Source organism: Pezoporus occidentalis, unplaced genomic scaffold, assembly GCF_034315485.1.
Source record: "Pezoporus occidentalis ecotype Australia unplaced genomic scaffold, CSIRO_AGI_Poc_V1 ctg115, whole genome shotgun sequence".
Taxonomy (NCBI): Eukaryota; Metazoa; Chordata; class Aves; order Psittaciformes; family Psittacidae; genus Pezoporus; species Pezoporus occidentalis.
This window is the reverse complement of record NW_026912940.1, coordinates 4,074,205-4,096,014: the sequence shown is the minus strand read 5'-3', so window position 1 is coordinate 4,096,014 and position 21,810 is coordinate 4,074,205. Positions and strand designations below refer to the sequence as shown.

Here is a 21,810-nt window from a genome sequence, read left to right as displayed (position 1 = left end):
TCCCTGGACAATCCATTTCAGTGCCTCACCACCCTCACAGGAAAGAATTTCTTCCTTATATCCAACCTATGAACCACACAATCTTACAATCTTTATTCAAACAACATCTTCAGTGAAATAAAGGCATTTTCTGGTGTTACAATACAAACCATCAATTTGCCCTTATTTCAAATTACTTCAGCTGATCAAAGTTAAGTGAAAAAGACTGTGAGTCTCAGAACCAGAAAGACTCAATGAATTACTTGAATTTTTGAAACACAGATGTTCCATACATATCTGTCCTCTTTAGCATCTCTAACAATAACCTCAAGAAGGTGATGAAGTTGGCAGGTAACACCAAGAAAGGCAGGGGGAAGAGTTGATACACTTGAGGGTGGAGGTACCCAGACCTGCTGAAAGAATGGGGCCAACAGGAAATTTATCGAATTCAGGAAAGACAAATGTAAAGTCCTGCACATGGGAAGCGGAACCTCTTGCAGTGCTGCAGGCTGGAAATGAACCAGTTGCAGGCAGCTCTGCTGAAAACACTTTGGGGGGCTCATCATGAACAGCAAGCTGAGCATGAGCCAGCAGTGTGCACCTGTAACAGCAATACCAACTGCATCCTGAGCTGTATGAACAGGAGGAGAACACACTCAGGAAATCAAGATAAATACTTATTCCCATTTATACACCACTCACTAGACCACTACGAGACGATTTTGTCCAGTTTTGGCTCAATCCATACGGTAAAAACATTGATGAAGAGGAGGGAGTTCTGAAAGAGCACGAACATGATTGGCATCTGGATCCTTTGCCCTGTGAAGAAAGGTTGGGGAACCAGGACTTGATCAGCCTGGAGAAGAACGTGGCCTAGGAGTGACCTAACAGCTACCTGGAGGGTGTTGAGAAGACAGAGCCAGCCTCTTCACAGTGATTTGCAGTGAGTGGATGAGAAACAAGAAGCATAAACTGAAAGATTGGTTCATACGATATACAGATAAATTTTATCCCCACAAGAACAACCAAGACAAAACAGGCTGCCAAAAGACATTGTACAGTCTCCATCCTTGGACGTTTTCAAGGTCTGATGGGATAAAATTGTGAGCAATTTCATCTGACAATGAGTTGACCCTGCTTTCAGAAATGTGTTCAACTAGAGCAAAGCAGTATTGTAGTAACAGTGGAAAGGAAGCCGCTAGAAGAGATGTAATGGGTGTCAAGTTGCCTCAGTAAGGATTGCCCATATACCTCTCTAGCACTTCTGCAAGATACTATTAGAGGTATTACACATCATTCTGAATAGCATCTACTTTTCCTCTTCTGGTTCATGCTAATTTCACACCAAGGAAAATAAGCTATTCCTGTCACAGCACATTTTGGAATGACTATGTGAAAGACGTTTATGCCAGCCAAGCTGTACATATTAGTCATGCACTTCTTAATATCTTTGTCCATCAGAAACATATTTCATGAATCTTTATGATTTCTGGTCCCAGATCTCTGGCTTACTGAATTTCCATTAAAAATACCTCTTTTTCTTTGAGTTTGTTGTGTCTTGGTTTTAAATGTGAGCATCTTAAAATGTTATCTTTAGTTAAGTAAGCAAATTAAATAAAATAAATCCATGCTTATGATTTTCCTGACTATTTCTTTTCCATTAAAATTAAAGGTGACATTATTTAGGAGGTTAGATGATAACTGCTGAAAATTCCTATCAAGAAGCATGAGTCTCCGAGGTAAGCATACAAAGGAAATTAATTTAAACCATCCTTAGTAGTAATTAGCACATTTTCCTCATAATACCATAAAAGTACTCTTGGAATGCTTTAAGAAATGCATTTTATTCACCTAATAGGACAGAAAACTTTATCTGGAACCATTTTTCTAAATTGTGTAAATGCATATTCAGTCGTACAATGATATTCTATTATATATTCAGATTTTTTAAATTTTATTTATTATTCAACTTCAAGTCAAACATGCCTATGAAAAAAATGCTAAACCTGAATATTGCTATAAACCTCCAGAAATGCACACAAACTTCCAGTAGGTACACAATTAATCACTGGATCTGCTAAGATCACAGTAGCAACTTGTTCATAATTAAACTTTTTGCTTACCAGTGCCAAAAATATTGGCATGCTGCACTTATCTGCATGTTCTTAAGAGATCTAAAAACTAATACAGTTGCTATCAATGTAAACCCTTTTCTGAGATGTGGAGGATGCAGAACATCTGCCATCTTCTTTGTAACAGGTAAAACTGAAACCAAGGATTAAATCAGTGAGAACAAATCCTGCCTACTTAACAGAAATCCAGAACGGGCAGATGAAGGAAACAACACAGGTGTGGCCATCCCTGAGAAAATACCGAACCTTTGCAAAATCATTTGTGAAGCTTTTCCAGCTTTTGACAGATGATACCATCAATTGCTGTGAAAATAACTACTCTGAAGTTAGAAGCAAAACACAGGGGAAAAGCAAACAGGCAATCAGACTAATGTCATTTTTATGACTCAAGAGTTCAGAGCCTGCAAGAAAACTTGAAGTTTCTGAGGTTTCAACACAGGCATTTACTGATAGCCATGGGTTGTATAGGTTCTTTTGAAAGACTGGAAATCATGACGGTTTACCTTCAGCTAATCATTGCCTTCCAAGAAGATAGGAGAGGGTGATTTTCCACCCTGACAATACTGAGAGGCTACTACTGCACCCAGCAGTCAGTGATTCATCACTAAGAAAGACATCCAGAGTAGATGCTTTGTGATTTACACTAGCTCAGAAAGGGCACTGCTCTTTCACCATTGTCCAGCTGGATTTGGGATTGGTAAAGGACTGACATATGATTTGATAATTTCCACTAAATTGAGTGGGAGAGAGTCCTGTGGTGAGGGGATCCCTTCTCAGAGCATTAACACTAGGTAAACAGCAGAAAATAGCCTGCTGCCATGTTCATCTGAAGCAGAACAGATGCCAAGAAGTTATCATCTTTCCTCTTCTTAGCACTTACAAAATCATCTCCCAGATGTACAGACTGTGCAGAGTGGGAAGGGAGAGTGCATGACCTTTTATTAGTGTGCTTAGGTTTTGCTTAATTTCAGGCTGGGGTTAAACCACAATTAGAAAGATGCATAGTTGCTTAATTTAAACACACTAGGACAATACAGAGAAGCAAGTTTCATAAATATTGAATTTCATTTAAAGATTGTTCCCATATAGGCAGATCCCTGGCTATATGAATATACTTGTGTATACATGCATTTGTACACTATACATGTGTATGGATGAAGATTCCTGACTATGCTAGAAAGAATTAATGAAAAATTATTTTCACAAAATTTTGAGTTGCAAAAGGTAATACAGCAAACAACCTTAATTTGCATTTAACAGTGAAAAGTGATTGGTTTGTCCTGTTGTTTCATGGTATGAGAGGCACATCCAAACAAAACAAAACTATTGATTAACAATACACTGAATCTAAATGAACATGAAACAGCTTTCAGATATCCAGTACCCCCAAACTTTTCGTTATCCTTACCTCACATTTTAGTTTTTATAGCTTTGATTTTCCTTTCAGCCTTCCTTTCACACTTTCACTGAAGATTACACAAATAGTGTGAATTATATGTTCCCTGCATCTTTTTCTTTGGGGATTCATTTTGTTAATAGTTTTCAAATCAAATGTGGTGCCACCAGGCATCTTGTCACTCTTTCACTCTGAAGGGAGGAGCTGATAATGAGAGAGAGAGGTCACAGACATGCAGAAAATATAAGCCAGAACTATTTGGATGATGACAGTGAGGGTTGCCTCTTTGTAGAAGGCCCTCATAATTCTCCTGCAACACATGACCAAAATATGGCCAATGCATTCCCAAAATGTAAAACACATCACATACTTCCTTTTTCCAAAATGCTTTTGTGCTCTTGTGGATAACCAGAAGGTGTCTATTAAGCTTCAGTCATAGCGTGGACTTATCAGAAGATGGGGAAGGACTTGAGATGATATGTGGCCTAAAACACTGACATTCCAGTCAAAAGTTCACAATGCCCAGATATAGCTGGATTTAGCCTCTGGCTCTGTATCTCTTTAGCTTACAGCCTGTCTCAGGCAGGTTCCTCTCATAAACTTCCCTGGCAGTAGTGTGGCAGGAGTAGTAGAGCCAAAATCCACTGAATTTGAGAAATTATTGTTATATGGAGAGGCTGTAGCAATAACTGGTCGAGGGGATAATAGCTCTAAATGATGCAGCAAGCTACATAAGCTGGAACAGAGTTTCCACTTTCACCTGCCATTGCTGGGCAGAACTAAGAATGAAGACTGTGGTGTCCTTGGTATACTAGCGTATGCTGCGTTTAGATACAGCAAAGTACTGGTGGTAATACAGGAGGAGAAAATTTTAAGGGAAAACATACTGAGGAGGAAAACGGGGAAAAAAAAAAAGCAAGAATATGCAATTTCTAGAAGATATGCATGTCTATGGGGCATGGCCATTTCATCTTCCACTTTGCATTATCTTTTCCTATAGGCAAGCTGGGGCAAAGCTGAAAGTTACTAGCATTTGCTATCTGTCTTGTGGTGAGGAAAATGGCTGTATAAAATACAGCAGCAAAGATTAACTGGGGTATTTTCCATGACCCTTTCTCATTTTCTTTTGTAAGCTATAATAGCACATTCTCTTGCTCTTATTACATTGCTCTTAGTGATTTAGGGCTTGACAGTCTGTGGTAAGATACAGCGAAGTGAAGAAAAGAAAGTGTGCAAGGAAGAAGAAAGAAAAGGCGCAGAAGAGAAAAGCAGGCAGCAAGGGAAGAGTTATGACCTCTGAAGCAATATATAAGTCAAATTGGAGAACTAATAGTAAGAAATAGTTAATCCACAATATACCTCAGCATAGGCGAAGAAGATAACCACCTCACACAAGTGGCTGCAGTGGAAGAACCAATCCATTAGCAGAAAGGGGGTGAAAGCTAACAAAGGTGACTAAATGCAGCAAAGAATTCATCAAAAGACTTGAATTTGCTATAGCAGTTAGCAAGGCAAATTAAATGGCAGGAACAAGCAAGCTGTGAAATGGCTGGACAAAAAAATTACAGGATTTATGACAGAGCAGCAGAGAAGCAGAGGACACGTGGTCAGAGATACAGTCCATCTGTGGCCCTGAAGGCCAGAAGAATGGACATCCTTCTGGGTGTTGCTGTTGGAAATAAGTTTTTCTTGTGCTGCTTAGAGAATACCTCAGACTTGTTCCATTCCCATTGTGTGACTAGCTGTTTCTAGTGGAAGTTCAGAAGTCTCTCCAAAGCCATGTTATGCTCTATGCTGATGAAGATCAGGAAATAGACTACAAATAGAACTCCTCAATCTTTTAAACATGGATAGCTGCCAGGAGTCTTGGATAAGTACCGATTTCTTCATTGTTTCTTGAGGGTGAATGGCAGTATTGGTAACAGGTGATGCATTCTTCTGTTTTGGATGGAAAATGAGAGTGGCAGCTGGGATGTGTGGGTAGGTGATGCTGTAGTTGACAAGGAACTGGTAATCAACAAAAGAGTGGAAAAGAAGAAAAAAATATTACTCAAGGGATTTGAGATGAATCCATTTTACTTGTGTAGAGAAGGTTCATATATGATTTTATCATCATCTGTAAATAGTTGCATGAAGAAATCAATATATAATCTGTAGTAGGGATCAATGGCTGAAAATTCAAGACGGGCAAAATCAACTGCATAATTAGCATTGAGCACAATTAATCATAATGATGGTTATGCTTCTAAGCTATATGTTCTTTCTCAGCTAAAACTTACTAGCTTAATATAAACATTTTTAAATCAAATTAGGCATGCTCTAGCAATGCTTCATAGATCCCTTAGATCATTACACTGCTACTTTTAAAATATAACGCTTGTTAAAGAATGCTTTGCTTAATTTCATAGTACAGAGTGTATAAAGATACAAACTATTTCTGGTATTTACAAACTTAACTGAAATCAAATCAGTATATCAAAAGTTAAGAAGTCTGGTGAAGTATTTTTCATTTTTGTGATGGCTTCTGCTCTTTTTAATGTTTTTAAAGAGTTTGCACACACTATCAAAGAATTTCTGTTTTAGTGAAAGTAGAAAAATTAATTACAGAAAGATATGAAAATAAACTGAGCCTCAGCAGATTTCTTGTGGCCTTTTACTATTTCTAGTATAAAGAATTACTAAGTACTAAGGAGTACTCTGGTCACCTAAACTCATGCAAATAAAGTTCCTAGTACTCTGAAATCAGCCTGCATAATGTAATGATACCACAGTTAGATCTCCCTGAATCTCTGTTAAAAGTAAAAAAATAAACCCATGCACATTCATGTTTTCTTTCTGTATAAACCGCCATAGTTTCATTGATTCCATTCAAGTTATACCAGTGCAAATCAGTTAAGAAGCTACACCATAAAGTATATACTTTTTAATCCTTCTACAGGAACCTTCTGTCTGATATCCTTCACCTAATCATGAGAAAGATTTCCTAATGAAGGAAATAATGCTCATTTGTCCCATTTTGCAGAAAAGGAATGTGGTATCTGTACAGCACATAATTAATGCTTTTGACATTTATTTCTTTCAAAGCAGGCCTTTGAAATTTCAGTTCTTCACTTAACTTGTAAATCACCTTTTGGGACCCAATTTTGCTAGCATATGTGAAAAGATATCTTTGCTATAACATCTTTGCTTTCAAAATAACATGTAACAAATGATTAAATGGGTACCTAGGAGAAAAAAGACCTAAAAGATAAGCATAAGGAGTTACATGAGATGGAAATACTAACAAAATATTTTAATTAAATAAAAATAAAATATGATGCATATTAAAACCAAGAAGGAATGAAAACTATCACTAACAGTCCTTACCCCCTCCTGGCCACCAATTTAGTTATTATCAGTTGACAATTTTAGAACACAAAAGAAATTACTGACAACAAAGAATTGTGAGTGCTTTTAAGTTTTAGGCTATGTCAAGGACAGTGTCCAAAGCATAAAAGATAGACTGGGGAAAACTGTGTAGACAGCTGTGGAACATAACAGATTCTCAATCCTGAGATTTATCCTGCCTTGCTTTGGCACATTGGTCTTGTACATAAACATTAGTGTTAACAGTATAAACACTTGCTAAATGTGGAAAAAAAAGCATTACCGGTATTTCTGGGCTGAAGCTGCTAGGGTATAAATACACCTGGTAATTAAAGAAATTCAAAGCAGAAAGTAGTTAGCAATCAGTAATGGATGGTCGAGGAGGAATAAATAATGAGGAAGAATGCAGACAAGTGCAGAAAAACATATAGAGCATTCAAAATGTTAACAGGTGACAGACAGTTCAGTGCAGATGACTGAAATGTAATTATGACTTTGATGTGCCTTCATGGCACAAGACTACTCTTTGTTCAAGATAAAATAATGAGGAATACAGATGAAAACAAATGAAAAAATTGGGAGACAAGTCATTGTGTTTCATTAATGACTGATAAGAAACAGAAAGAAGAAAGACATATCAATGCATTTAATGAGTCTTTATAGTCCAAACGTGTATGCTTCATAAAATATGAGCATTTAGAAAAATAATGAGAAACAAAAAGGAGTTTCTTCATGTAATGTTAAATATAAGGTGTCTACATGAGCAGCCAGCTAGAAGAAGATCATCAGTTCCCCTGACTTCTGCTTCTTCATCCGTAACTTTTTTAATCAAGATATGTAACTTGAACAATTGGCCAGGTGGTTTGTGGATTTTCAGCACATTTCTCTAAAGTGTCAAACAATGGCATGGCCAGAAGTAGCAGGATGTTGGCATAGCTGTACCAGTTTTTTGATTCATGACATCAAAAGTTGCTCAGTGTGATCTGACTCAGCTGACCCAATAGATTTTGCCCTGCAAAAGCAGGAGACATTTTTTGCCCATTTATCTCTCAGAACTATAGAACTCCATATTCATAATAGTAACCAAATACACTGGAAGCAATTTCATGCCCTCCCTTTTAGCACAACTACAGAAGAGGTAGTCCCAAAAGATACACTCACCTGTCTGCAAGGACAGATCCCCTAGGAGATGATAAATGACTTAATATTATCCCCTGCCAATCTAGAATAAGTCAAATCAATTCTAGGAAACCCAAGGTAAGTAGACCAGGCCCTGAGGATATATCTGCTCATGGCACAAACATGATTCAGCATTCCTGGCCAGTTTAGAATATGGAAAGGAAAAAAAAACAAACCAACAAACCAACTACAGAAAAAAAAACTGGGGGTGGGAAAGGGCAAAAACAACTCCAAAAAAGTAAATGCAAAAATGCAACCTCAGTATTAACAAGGAAGGACATCAAGCCACAACTGCTAGCTCCAATCCTTTCCCAGATACACAACTGAAAATAATGAGACTCAAAACCTGCATTTCTAGTGGAAATCATGACGGCAAACTACAACATGATGTGGAAATCTAAAGCAGTATTGATAAGGAATTTATTTCTTCCAGTAATTATCTTATTCACTTACTTTGTATTAGTTAGTTGATTCATTTGTTGAGGCTTTTTTTTTTTAGCTTCTTTTTTTTCCAGTTTCAGGATTTGTGATCTCCCCCCCCCCCCCTTCAAATTAGAGCTGTGACTGTTGACTCATTTGCAGTGGGGGTTCAGGCAGGGCTGGCTAAAGTTGTTACCTCCTCCACTTGTCCGCCCATATCTTTCCTCATTTTCCTTCAACAGGAAGAGCTTTCTCAGACTGGCAGCAACCCTGATAGCTTCCAGTTTACAGCCTAGCACAAAAAAAAAAGACGAACATTTACCCTAGTCAGTGCTAGTATATCTTTTACTGTCAATTGCAGATGTTCAAGAATACGAGTATACAAAGAGCTTTAAGCAATAATTGCTTAAACCTCCTTAGTTTGGGTTACTGGAAAAGTCTGAGTGTCTCAAGCAGTCATCTTACTCCAGAAGTCAACTCTATCATTAATTCTAAGTTAAATCATAATACAATTGCTCAAAACGGTAATAGTGTATCTGCTTTGTGAGGCTGTCCAATCTCATGTACAGCAATGAGAAAAACTAAGAAAAGTGAAGCACTGATGCTACCTTAAATGATCTTAAAAGCTTTCTTACATGTAGCTGAAATATCGCATCTTTCATATACTTAATGCAATAGACTCTCTAGTATGGGTTGAGAAAATCATCCATTGCTTTGAGAAAAGAGCTGGAGCTTGCTTGTGAGCTCATGAAACAGCCTTCAGAGAGTTATGTTACATGTTAATGAAATATTATGTGTTTTTAGTAAGTCAAGTATGCAGTTGCTAGTGGTTAATATCATATATGTCAAAATCCAGGGGGCATCCATAGGCCCTGACTAGGTCCATTATCACCTGGGAGCCCCCACGCATGCTCTGCTATGGTGCATGGGCTCTATATCAGCTCGGGGCTGGCACCCAGACCTGGTCTGATCATTGCTGGAGGTGTGCAAGTCTCCAGACCTTCCGAATAGAGCTTGGACACACACAACAGCCTTCTTTGAAGCACAGTCCTAGGTGGATCCTGACCTGACTCCCCAGCCTACCATATCTGGGACTGATAACAAACGCTGTCCCCAGCACCCTCTTTTGCCCACCCTACCTCCCTGTGCAGCAATGGCTGAGGGCACTTCCCCTGCCCAGGGTCACCCTCGGCTTCCAGATCATAGAATCATAGAATAGTTAGGGTTGGAAAGGACCTTAAGATCATCTAGTTCCAGCACCTCTGCCGTGGGCAGGGACACCTCACGCTAAACCATATCACCCAAGGCCTCGTCCAACCTCGTCTTGAACACTGCCAGGGATGGAGCATTCACAACCTCCCTGGGCAACCCATTCCAGTGCCTCACCACCCTAACAGGAAAGAATTTCCTTCTTATATCCAACCTAAACTTCCCCTGTTTAAGTTTTAACCCATTACCCCTTGGCCTGTCACTACAGTCCCTAATGAAGAGTCCCTCTCCAGCATCCCTATAGGCCCCCTTCAGATACTGGAAGGCTGCTATGAGGTCTCCACGCAGCCTTCTCTTCTCCAGGCTGAACAGCCCCAACTTCCTAAGCCTGTCTTCATACAGGAGGTGCTCCATACCCCTGATCATCCTCATGGCCCTTCTCTGGACTTGTTCCAACAATTCCATGTCCTTTTTATGTTGAGGACACCAGAACTGCACACAATACTCCAGGTGAGGTCTCACAAGAGCAGAGTAGAGGGGCAGGATCACCTCCTTTGACCTGCTGGTCACGCTCCTTTTGATGCGGCCCAGAATACGGTTGGCTTTCTGGGCTGCAAGCGCACACTGCCTGCTAATGTTCATTTTCTCATCAACCAACACCCCCAAGTCCTTCTCTGCAGGGCTGCTTTGAATCTCTTCTCTGCCCAGCCTGTAGATGTGCCTGAGATTGCTCCGACCCAGGTGTAGGACCTTGCACTTGGCATGGTTAAACTTCATGAGGTTGGCATCAGCCCACCTCACAAGCGTGTCAAGGTCCCTCTGGATGGCATTCCTTCCCTCCAGCATATCAACTGAACCACACAGCTTGGTGTCATCGATGAACTTGCTGAGGGCGCACTCAATCCCACTGTCCATGTCACCGACAAAGATGTTAAACAAGACCGGTCCCAACACCGATCCCTGATGGACACCACTCGTTACTGGTCTCCAGCTGGACATCGAGCCATTGACCACAACTCTTTGCATGCGGCCATCCAGCCAGTTCTTTATCCACCGAGTGGTCCATCCATCAAATTGATGTCGCTCCAATTTAGAGACAAGGATGTCGTGTGGGACGGTGTCGAACGCTTTACACAAGTCCAGGTAGATGACAGCAACTGCTCTACCCCTGTCCATCAGTTCTGTAACCCCATCATAGAAGGCCACCAAATTAGTCAGGCAGGATTTCCCCTTACTGAAGCCATGCTGGCTGTCACCAACCACCTTGTTGATTTTCACGTGCCTTAGCATGCCATCCAGGAGAATCTGCTCTAAGATTTTGCCAGGCACAGAGGTGAGACTGACTGGTCTGTAATTCCCCGGGTCATCCATTTTCCCCTTCTTGAAAATGGGGGTTAAGTTTCCCTTTTTCCAGTCATTGGAAACTTCACCTGACTGCCATGATTTCTCAACTATGATGGACAGTGGCTTAGCAACTTCCTTTGCCTGCTCCTTCAGGACCCGCGGATGGATCTCATCAGGACCTGCACACTTGTGCACATTCAGATTTTTAAGATGGTCTCAAACCAGTTCCTCTCCTACAGTGGGCGCAAGGTCTTCATTCTCACAGTCCCTGCATCTGCCTTCCAAGACTTGGGTGGTTTGGTCAGAACCTTTGCCAGTGAAGACCAAGGCAAAGAAGTCATTCAGAACCTCAGCCTTCTCCCAATCCTGTGTAGCCAGTTCCCCCGAGAGCTTCCTGAGGGGGCCTACATTCTCCCTAGTCTGTTTTTTATTTGCTATGTACTTCTAGAATCCCTTCCTGTTATCTTTAATACCTCTAGCTAAGTTTAATTCTAACTGGGCCTTAGCTTTCCTAACCTGGTCCCTAGCTTCTCGGACAACATCCCTGTACTCTTCCCAGGCCACCTGTCCTTGCTTCCACTTATTATAAGCCTCTTTTTTCATTTGAATTTTCCTCAGCAGTTCCTTATCCGTCCAAGGGGGTCTCCTGGCCCTTCCTTCTAGTTGGGATGCAACACTCCTCATCTTGCAGAAGGTGATCCTTGAATATCAACCAAGAGTTTTGGCCCTCTGCCCTCTAGGGCTGTATCCCATGGAACCTTACTAAGCAGGTTCCTGAAGAGGCCAAAGTCTGCTCTCTTGAAGTCTGGGGCAGTGAGCTTGCTGCACGCTCTTCTCACTGTCCTGAGGATCTCAAATTCAAGCATCTCAAGATCGCTGCATCCAAGGCTGCCCTGGAGAGTCACATTTCCAATAAGCCCTTCCCTGTTGGTGAGCACGAGGTCAAGCATGGCACCTCTCCTTGTCGGCTCCTCTATTACTTGCAGAAGGAAGTTGTCTTCTACACAATCGAAGAACCTCCTGGATTGCTTGTGCCGGGCTATACCGTCCTTCCAACAGATGTCAGGGTGGTTGAAGTCACCCATGAGAACAAGGGCCTGTGAGCGTGAGGCTTTTCATATCTGTCTATGGAGTGCTTCATCTGCAGGGTCTCCTTGATCAGGTGGTCTGTAACAGATCCCCACAGTAATGTCTCCCATAGCTATATTCCCTTTAACCCTGACCCACAAACTCTCTGTTAACTGCTCACCTGTCCCCAGACAGAGTTCCATACTCTCCAGCCTATCCCTAACATAAAGGGCAACTCCCCTCCCTGCCTGCCAGGCCTGTCTTTCCTAAAGAGCCTGTAACCTTCCATTCCAACACTCCAGTCGTAGGAGCCATCCCACCATGTTTCTGTGATGCCTATTATATCATACCCCCGTAGACGTGCACACATCTTTAATTCCTCTTGTTTGTTCCCCATGCTACGGGCATCCCTCCTCGTGGAGCAGCCTTGCTCTTGCTTCTCCCTGATAATAAGTCCAGCAATAAGCCAGTAATCATGAGAATGACAATACTGGCCATAACAATATTCAATAGCAAACAAGTGAGAGACCAAAGAAATACAAGACAAGGACAATGAAATTACATAGTTAGCCTATTTTTTAGCAGTGATTGAGGCAAATTTTGTTGAGCAAATGCACAAAAAGAACTCCAAAGATGTTCTAATAGTGAAAACCCAGCTCGTAGGAAAGCTTGTAGATCTTGCAGAAATCTGTCCCTCTGCTGAAAAATGCTGACAACCTTACATGTGCTTCAAAAATAAAACAAATTAGTCAAATCCTGAAAACTCTCCTCTCTCTAACTCATTTTGTTTGTCACCAACAAACTATTACACTCAAGTGGCTTCATTCTATTCAGGGAGGGTTTCACTGCCTTCTATGAAAAGAATAGCTTAACTTCTTAGCATTCTTTTTGCCTAAGGCACAGAAAGGAAGATCATTTTATGATGCAAGTAAAAAGTTCAGTTTATCCTGGGGGTATATTCCTGACTCATCTTCGTAACTACTCCACTTAGGACACTGTATGTGTGGCTAAATAAGCTCATGGTTGATTTCAGGTGAAATTTATCACCACCAAGTAAGCAGAATTAACTGAAAATTCATCATGAATTGAGGAAGGGTCTATTTGAGTCAAAAGTAAAGAAGCATTAGACTTCAATTACTTCATTATTAATTCTGCAAAATAATTAAATGTGTATATCTATGATCCAGAAAAACCTCATATGCTGTTACCTTTGCATACAGCTGTTTTCTTTATACAAAATGGTCAGCGCTCTCACAGGCTAAATGAATATAGTACACACAAAGCCAATAAAGATCATTCCCCAGGGACTGTGCAAGGTCTTGAGAATTGCAAAGATTGCAAAATGTAAAACAAAGAGGACTGGAACGTCATAACAATGATCGCTACCTGAACTATGATCACGCTAGATTTGCAGTCTTGGTATAATTCTGCAGATGGGTTTTCTCACCAGAAAGTTCCTTCTGCATTCCACTGGGGAAATAAATTTAGAATATTTTGCAGTTCTGCTACAGAATGGAAAAAAAAATAAAAATCTACTGGTACTGGCAACTAAATATTCTTCATATCATCAGTGTAAGTATCTTCATACCTTTCAGCAATGCTTTCATCTTCCACATAACACATATCCCTCGTTAAATCACATCCCCTCTTTTTCTCTGCCAGCAGGACACAGTTACCTGAATGAGTGCTGAACCTTTCAGTGGTTCAGCAGATTACATCAGAGATTCTTGCTCCTTCTAACATTTCCCTTAAGTCTAAAAGGTAACGCATATCTGTTCATAAAGGAATTATTGAAGTGGCATAAGTTTTCTTCTACTAGATCCTAAGAAAAATTTTAGGACCGAACAAAATTAAGCAGGTGCCCTATGTTTTGAAACTGATGAAGAGTTGTTGACTGCTATGACAACCTTCCTATTCCACTCGGTGCACAAATCTGCGCTTTGCACAGCTGAAGATCAAGGCAAATGGTTTCACAAGATATTCTCACTGCCTCAAAATCCTTTCAAAGACCTGAAAGCTTACTGCCAGTTTATCAGGATTCAAAACAGATACCATCTGCCTAGTCATTCTGCCTGTATTTTTTTTTTCAGGTAATCATTCCATACCACAGTGACATGCTTTTCTATCCTCTAGCAACAGTCCTGAAAAAGGGACCTTGTGGTCCCTTTGCAGCATGCAAAGACTATTGCTCATTTATTTCTCAGTTTAGAGGTGTAATCATGCAGCCTCTGATTCTTGACCTTGATGATCAGGGAAATGGCTTTATACCTCCTTCTTTACCTAATTGAAACCAATTTCCCTTTTCACCTAGCCTGTTTACAATAATATGTTCGAAAGGAAATAAACAGGAAGTATTAGAAAAGGCTTCACAAAATAGTATTATATCTTTGTAATAATCAAGGGATTAATCCAGTAAAAGGAAATAATCAATAAATTTTAATAGAAAACCTGCATTCTCCTTTGTAGCCTGTTACACATAATTAGCTTATACTGGAATTGAAAGAGAGCTAACAACAATTGTCAGATACAGCTCAAGATTTTTTAAAGTACTGTAGAAAAAAGCTTGGTAGCCTTGTGAAAGTGCTGCATGGCAATGATCAGCTATAAAGCTCTAAGAGCTATGCTATGAGCCCTGGGGTCTGTATTATAAATTGTAGCAATTTTTTCATGTTATCTCTTTAAATAATATTGAAGGACTTTGACCACGCTGATTGTTTTAAAACAATTTTCTTCTGCCCAGGTTTTATAAATCTTCATAATTCTAAAATCTGTCCATTCATATTTATTGTGATGAAAGAAAACTGCCTCATCTTCGATCATTTAGAGGCACTCTTCCATAATTGTAACCATCCCCTTGAAAATACAAAAAGTTACAGAAATGGACTCAACAGATACAAAAGTGATGGAATGATTTTAGCTTGCTTAACCTCTGGGTAAGAAAGCACAAATGAATCTGGGATTTTAATCAGTAGAAAATTAGAATGAGTGAGCTCTTGAAGTCCCTTGGGAGATAGGGCAGATGGCCTTGCCATCAGAAAGAGATGCTTTTTCTAGAGTAGATTGAAGAAGGCCTTCTAGCCTTCTCTCTTAGGATAAAAGAAGAGTGATGAATGCATGAGATGCAACTTAATGAATGCTGCGTGATTTTCACTTAGGTGGTGTTTCGATTCTATATGGTGCAGCTAAATTATGTCTGATAGAAGTGTGTGAATTTTTTTTCCAGAAACATAAAGGGTCAGTGACAGAACCAAAGCGGAAAAGATTTCCTTTATTTTAAAAGATGACAATGTCAATGAGAAGAGCCTTAACTATTTTGCTTAGAAAATGTTGAAGAAAGAACTTACTTTGACCATTTGTAAATCATTCACAAGGTTTTACTTATGCCTTCCACTCCTACCACAGTAAGTAGTTAGGTCAATCATAATTTTTAATTTTTCATAATACGTTGATTTCAGTCAGTTGCTTTTTTGTTTTTCTATTTTTCCCTTTCATTTTGCATATATGAAAAAAAACACTGAAGAAACAATGCATAACAGTGTTTAATGACTGATGGATTCTTATGTCCATTATGATTTAGCCATTTCAATTACCTCTATTTCATTAGATTCAATTAATTGTTGGCTGTATTAATCTATATTGTGCAACTATTTTCAGCATGAAAATTAAGGTAAGTAACCAGAAATTCATACATAGAATTCTGTCTTCCCTATAGACATTTTTGCTTGAAATGAGATGGCAAAATAGGTGATGTGATTTATCATAGTTTATTTTGGTCATAAAGTGTGGTCAGAAAAGTATGATTTTTATTGTTTCAAATGTAATAAAATGTTAAAGTTCAGTCCAGTCTTCCTATCTTATTTATCTATTTCCAACCTGTCTATTGGATGGCAGCTGTTTAGATCTTTTCTGACTTGAACAAGATTTGACATGAGTCTCTAAGGTGCTCAAAAAGTAAAGGGAAAAAAAGAAAAAGATTTTCAACTGATTTTGACCAGCGTATTTTCTGTTTTTACTGGAAATCAACTACTAGACAAAAGAAAACCTTGGAACACCCTCCTCAGTCTTAAAAAATATAAAAATCAAAGTAAAAAAAAAGAATCTGTAAGACTCCCAGCTTCCTGTGTCTCCTGGGATAAAACAGTGAAGGATGGCCCCAGAAACACTTTGTCATGAGACTGTCAGAAGCTAAATGCAGAAATCAGAAATCTCCTGAAGGAGAACCTCTGCTATGTGAAGGCTGTGAAGAACAGCAACCCAAGGCATTATGAATACTATTACAAAATTATACCTAACAACATATACAAGTAAAAAAAAAAAGAAGGCAACAGTGGTCTTAAGGAAAGGTGGAGGGAAGAAAGAGCTTATGAGGAGCAAAACAATCAAGGACAATCTAATGGCATACTGAAGTTTTATTACTAATTTTATTTGGAAATAAAATATAATGCCTACATTCCAAAATTATAGTAGTTTTCCATTTGAGTCATATCACCAACTCTGCCAAAGTCTGTTTCAGAGCAAATATGGTATTTTCATTTTAAGGTCACTATAGAAGTAGGAGCTCAGGTTAAATACACATTAGGTGTGGGTTTTTTTTCCCAATCTCATGTACTTATAGTTAAAGCACTTAATTTGTCTAGAATTCAATGCAATTTAACAGTATCTTAATAACTCATTGGTTTGCTATTCTATTTTTTCACCCTTCCCATCCCTTTCCTTTCCTTTCCTTTCCTTTCCTTTCCTTTCCTTTCCTTTCCTTTCCTTTCCTTTCCTTTCCTTTCCTTTCCTTTCCTTTCCTTTCCTTTCCTTTCCTTTCCTTTCCTTTCCTTTCCTTTCCTTTCCTTTCCTTTCCTTTCCTTTCCTTTCCTTTCCTTTCCTTTTCCCTTTCCTTTTTCCTTCCCTTCCCTTCCCTTCCCTTCCCTCCTTTCACCTTCCCCCCCCTCCTCTCACCTTCCCTCCCCTCCCCTTCCCCTCCCTTCCCTTTCCCTCCCTCCCCTTCCTTTCCCTTCTTCTAAATATTTTTTCAGATGCTAATTTTCCCAAATGTGATGAAAAATTCGCTTTGTGATATTTTTCTTCTGTCAACTTGTATGAATTTAAGGCCTGAACCAAAATGTGATATTATGACAAAAATTGACATTATTGAGTGTTTTAGACCAGCCTCCCAGTTACAAAACTACTTCCATCTCCTTTATCCTCTCTCTAGCATCTGCAGAGATCATTCTAACCATATTGCTGGGAAAAAAAAAAAAAAAAAAAGGAGAAGAAGAAGAAAAAGACACTTTTATTTTTAGAATCTTTCTTAATGTTACCCCATTTCACATTCTCTTAAAAATAAGTGAGGTTGTATTATGGTTCAGTGGACCATCACTCCAGGCTAGCCATCCTGTATGATCACAGATAATTTAAAGAGAATATATGTCTATACTCTTCTTTCGGTTTATTGCCTTTCAGCCATGCAAAGCAGTTTGCTAATAAATACATACATGTTTAACACATTCCGGGGTGGGGGATGGGGGGGGGGGATGGGGGGAGTGGGGTGGGGGTGGGGTGTATATTTAAAGTCCAAGTAATCAGACTACAACTAAGATTAAAAGGCGGTGAAAGGGATGGGGGGAGGGAGAAGGGGGAGGGGTGCATGCTAAGGGGCGAACCAGGTTAAACAGCGTGTGTTGGACTGAGAACACGTGGGAAGTTTTCCCCGGCGGCGGCTGCGGCTCCGGTTGCGGCCGCCGAGCACCCCTCCATCCCTCCAAGAGCTGTGCTCTGCTGCCACCTTGGCCGCGCCGCGGGACGTGCAGGCGGCCCTGCTCCGCGCCCGCGGCGCACCTGCGGCCCCTGTCCTCCCGCCGGGGAAACTTCTGTCGGAGAGGTCTAGTCACCCTCTCCACGGATGTCACCCGCTGTTATAAACAGGACAAGGATGCATGCAACGTCTAAAGGGTCTGCTTTTTTTCTGGAGGCGGCCTGGGGGTGTTCTTCTAAGGAGGTTTATTTGCCATTGTGTTTAAATTCGAAACTTAGAAATGTGGGTAGAGAACACTTTTTTTTTCTGCCCCTCTGCTTATTGAAGGATTCTCCTCCTCCCTTGTCCATTCTTATTTTACACATTTAATGAAGAGAGCACTCAGATTCCCCTTCACATGCATTGACCTGCCTCGGTGCTCTTCCTACCGCCTGACCACTGGGGCTCTCGAAGGAGCTCCTGGCAGCCCATCCCACGTCCAGTCTCAGTGTAGTTCAGTTAGAGGTGTGTGTGTCCCTTTCTTAGGGGAGGAGGGAAAGGGTAACAGAAACATCATAATTTTCTGGGAAAAAAAAAAAACCAAAACCAAACAAAAAACTAGAAAACCAATGGAGTTTGCTAATTTCCTTGTTTGTCTCTCTACATCTTCGAGTCACAGTGGTACAGTGTTGTCTTGACATCAGTCTCTGGGCTGGTGGTACTGAGTTTGAAAAGCTCTCATACACTTCATTTCATCTTTGACTTGCACATGCTTTTTCTTTCATTTTTAAGGCTCTTTTCTGCTTCAGAGGAAACATGTTCTGTCATGCTGGAGTTTGCTGGTGGTAAATATTTCCTTTGACTAAAAGTGCACGTGTGAAAAAAGGCTTTTTAAATTACTTTTTATTTGATGGAAATATCTTTCTCACTTACTGCTGTCTCTGTTGTAATTAATAACCTGTAAACCAGCTGGATCCGGAGATCTGAGTGAAACAGCGCTCTCGGATCTGTCCTTTCAGCGAAACCATGCTGAGGAAAGTGCAGAAGCTCCGTATATACGTGTGTGAGAGGGATTCATGCGATGCGTGTGACAGTTTGCATACCCGACTCGGTGACAAAGTAGGAGCCGCAGGTGAGTCCCGGAGATCTGCTTTGCCGAGAGGATTTTTCCAGCTCCTAACTACAGAGAAGTATTCAGCTTTCCAACTGCTCCCCGGAGTTGGCTCTTCTGATTTGCTCCAACTGAAAATAACCAAGAGTAGAAAATGACACGCAATGAGCAGTCACCAGAGGAGTAGCCGTGTGTGCTGCGCCTCCGCTGAAATAAGCGCTCTCCACTGTTTGAGCTCTCGGTGCCCCGGCGAAAGAAAGGGGTGCGAAGGGTTAAAACGCTGACTTGCTTGCTAGGCAAAGTTTGAGGAAGAATGTGTCTGAGGCTGAGTATGCTGCAGCCCCGCGTTTGAAATCTGTCACCCTCACTTAGGAGTTCTGCGTCTCTGCTTGTCACCGGTGAATAATGAGCGCACGGCGATAAGATCGCTCCGCGGCGTTGCGCCGGAGCCGCCGGGGGAAAAAAGAAAGGAAATTAGGATGCGTTTAGCCGCTTGAGAAGAGTGTTCCTCAGTACCATCGGTGGATGTAAGGGTCAAATGACCGGCTGGACAGCAGCTTGGGAAGAAAATTTCCTTCCCCTTTTACTTGAGAGAAACCTTGGGTGATGGTGACAATTGGCAGCAATGGAAAACAGAGACCTTGGTGGTGATCCTTAAAAGAGTACCATGCCGGAGCCCAGTTGTTCTGACACTTTCTTCCCTTTCGACCTGCCGGACGCGGTGGGCTTTGGGTGACCTGAGGAGGACCCACTTCTGCAGGAGCAGGTAATGGCTAATCAAGCCACTTTCTGGATTGACACGATCTTGATTTGACCAAAGTGCGTTTTGAGTTCCTTTCTCTGATTTGAAGTGTGGTCTGGTTGAGGAATGGGGACAGGAGTAATGCCACCTGACCTCCCCGAGCCTGTGGGGCAGGGCAGCAGCCTGCAGCCTTGCAGAAGTTTTTAGCATTCCCGCTTTTCTCTGTGACTGGGGCATAGGGAGCAGAAATGACTGCGATCTTCTTTGCCTTACATGTTGTCGACAGGTTACTAATATCGGGCACGTGGAGAAAGAAGGGACGGGTGGAGAGAAAACGAGAAAGACTTAGAAGGGGGGGGTGGTGGTGGAGAAACGCACCGGCTGTCCATCAGCTTTGCGAAAGGAAAAACATGCAGAGAAAAAAAAAAAAAAACAAAACCAAAAACATCAAAACCCCAAAAACCACACCAGGTCTTAAAAAGTCAAAAAGAGCTAGAACAGCCTTTGAAAAAAGGTTGTCCATTCGCCTTTGGACCCTATGGGGCTGCTGATCCTTTCATCCCTCGAGACCAGCTGGAAGCAGCAGGCAGAGACTCGACTTCAGAGCAGCCCCTCCTCCGAACTGGGGATACAGGCTCTCCACAAGGATCTGATCCGTGTCAGACCTTCTCCCTCTCGGACTGCTAAACCCCGCGGAGGGCCCAAGGCTGCTTTCCCTTCCTCCCCTGGGCCTACAGCAGACCCGGCCCCCATATAGCTGTACCGAGAGGGGAGTGGGGGTTTCGTTCTCAACTCTTTTCCCCTCGCCGGGTTCCTTGAAAGATGCCAGGCTGCTACTTGCGCTTCCCCTTCCGCGCCCCCCCCCCCCCCCCCGGCATGTCTTAATCAATCCACGCATCCGCTTAGGTGAGGGCACAAACTCTTTCTCGAGTGGGCAGGCAGCATTGTGCGGCTCGGTTCGCGCTGACAATACGCGGGGGCTCTCCAAGTTCCCCTTGAAGGGCACGGGGAACTGGGTAGGGGTGGGGGAGAGCGGAGGGAGGGGCGGTGAAGAGCAGGAGCAGCGTCCAGCACACCGCGGCTGGGCTGACCCTCGCCGGGGCTCAGCGGCGGGCTCCTCGGTACGTTTTATTAAGCCTTTGAAGTCGTGAATAATTTAGCCCCGCTCCCCTCCAGCGAAGGGCGAAGGAGGTGCGGAGACAATGGCGAATGATTTAGCTTTGGAGGTACGGCTGAGCAGAAAATGCAAGCCAGTGAGCTTACAGGAGTGAGGGGGAAACAAACCTCGAGGCATTTCAGTCGGCTGCCTTTTTTCTGTTTCCTTGACACATGGCATTGATCAGCTCTCCTCCACCCCTCCTCAGCCCCTCTCTTAAAGTAAGTCGCAGCAAAAGCCGCACTGTGCATTTTCTTTACTAATGGAAGAGTTGGAGGCAAATTCTCTTCGAACACCCCACATCCAACCTTGACGGCTTTATCTATCGCTCAAGTGCTCGGTATTAAATAGTCTTGCCTGCAAGCGGACTTGTCAGGACAAGGCAGTAGCTTACTAAGGAGCTGGGCGGCGGAGTGTTACCCCGAAACAAGCGCAGACAGATGCACACACATGCACACACGAACGCACACACTCACCCGCACTGAAAGTGCACAGGAGACACTGTGTGTGTGTGTGTTAGCGCTTTAGGGCAAAAGGCGTTTTCTCCAGCGTTTTTAAAGTCTTACTGACGATGGAAATCAGACGGAATACTAAAGGAGGTCCGGCTCTTCCCTGAGGGTTGGACTTTCTTTTATTCTGTGTTTTATTTATTGCGTACTGCTACCGCCTACCTGAAAGTTCACAGGGGAGGAAGGATAGGGAGAGAGGGGGTGGGAGAGGCGGGCTTGTCTGTGGCTGCACATGAAATATCGCCATGTTGGTGGAGAGCACGGCTGTAATTATTGCTAGGGAGGGCATCTCCAGGCTAGGACCGCAGCTCGGGGAGCTTTTCAGCTCGCTCCCAGGCTTCCCTTCCGATACACCCCGAAAGTCCACAGAGCCGCGGGGCCAAGCAGCCCCGCCGCCAAGGGCAGTGATACCTGCACCTTCTTTTCCCGCATCCCCGGCCCGGCGGGCTTCGCGGTGAGGCGGGGCGAAGGCCCCGG

At 42.0% G+C, this 21,810-nt stretch overlaps 1 protein-coding gene across 2 annotated transcripts in view; it reads left to right on the top strand.

Moving 5' to 3' along the window:
• Window positions 1-20,920: 20,920 nt before the first annotated feature.
• Window positions 20,921-21,810, top strand: part of FLRT2 (fibronectin leucine rich transmembrane protein 2) — a 59,535-nt gene continuing 58,645 nt past the window's right edge. Inside the window, exon 1 of one of the 2 annotated variants that reach the window (XM_062639003.1) lies at window positions 20,921-21,045. The gene's annotated coding sequence lies outside the window, so the exon portion shown is untranslated. The remainder of the gene's footprint in view (window positions 21,046-21,810) is intronic. The other variant, XM_062639022.1, reaches the window with a different exon arrangement.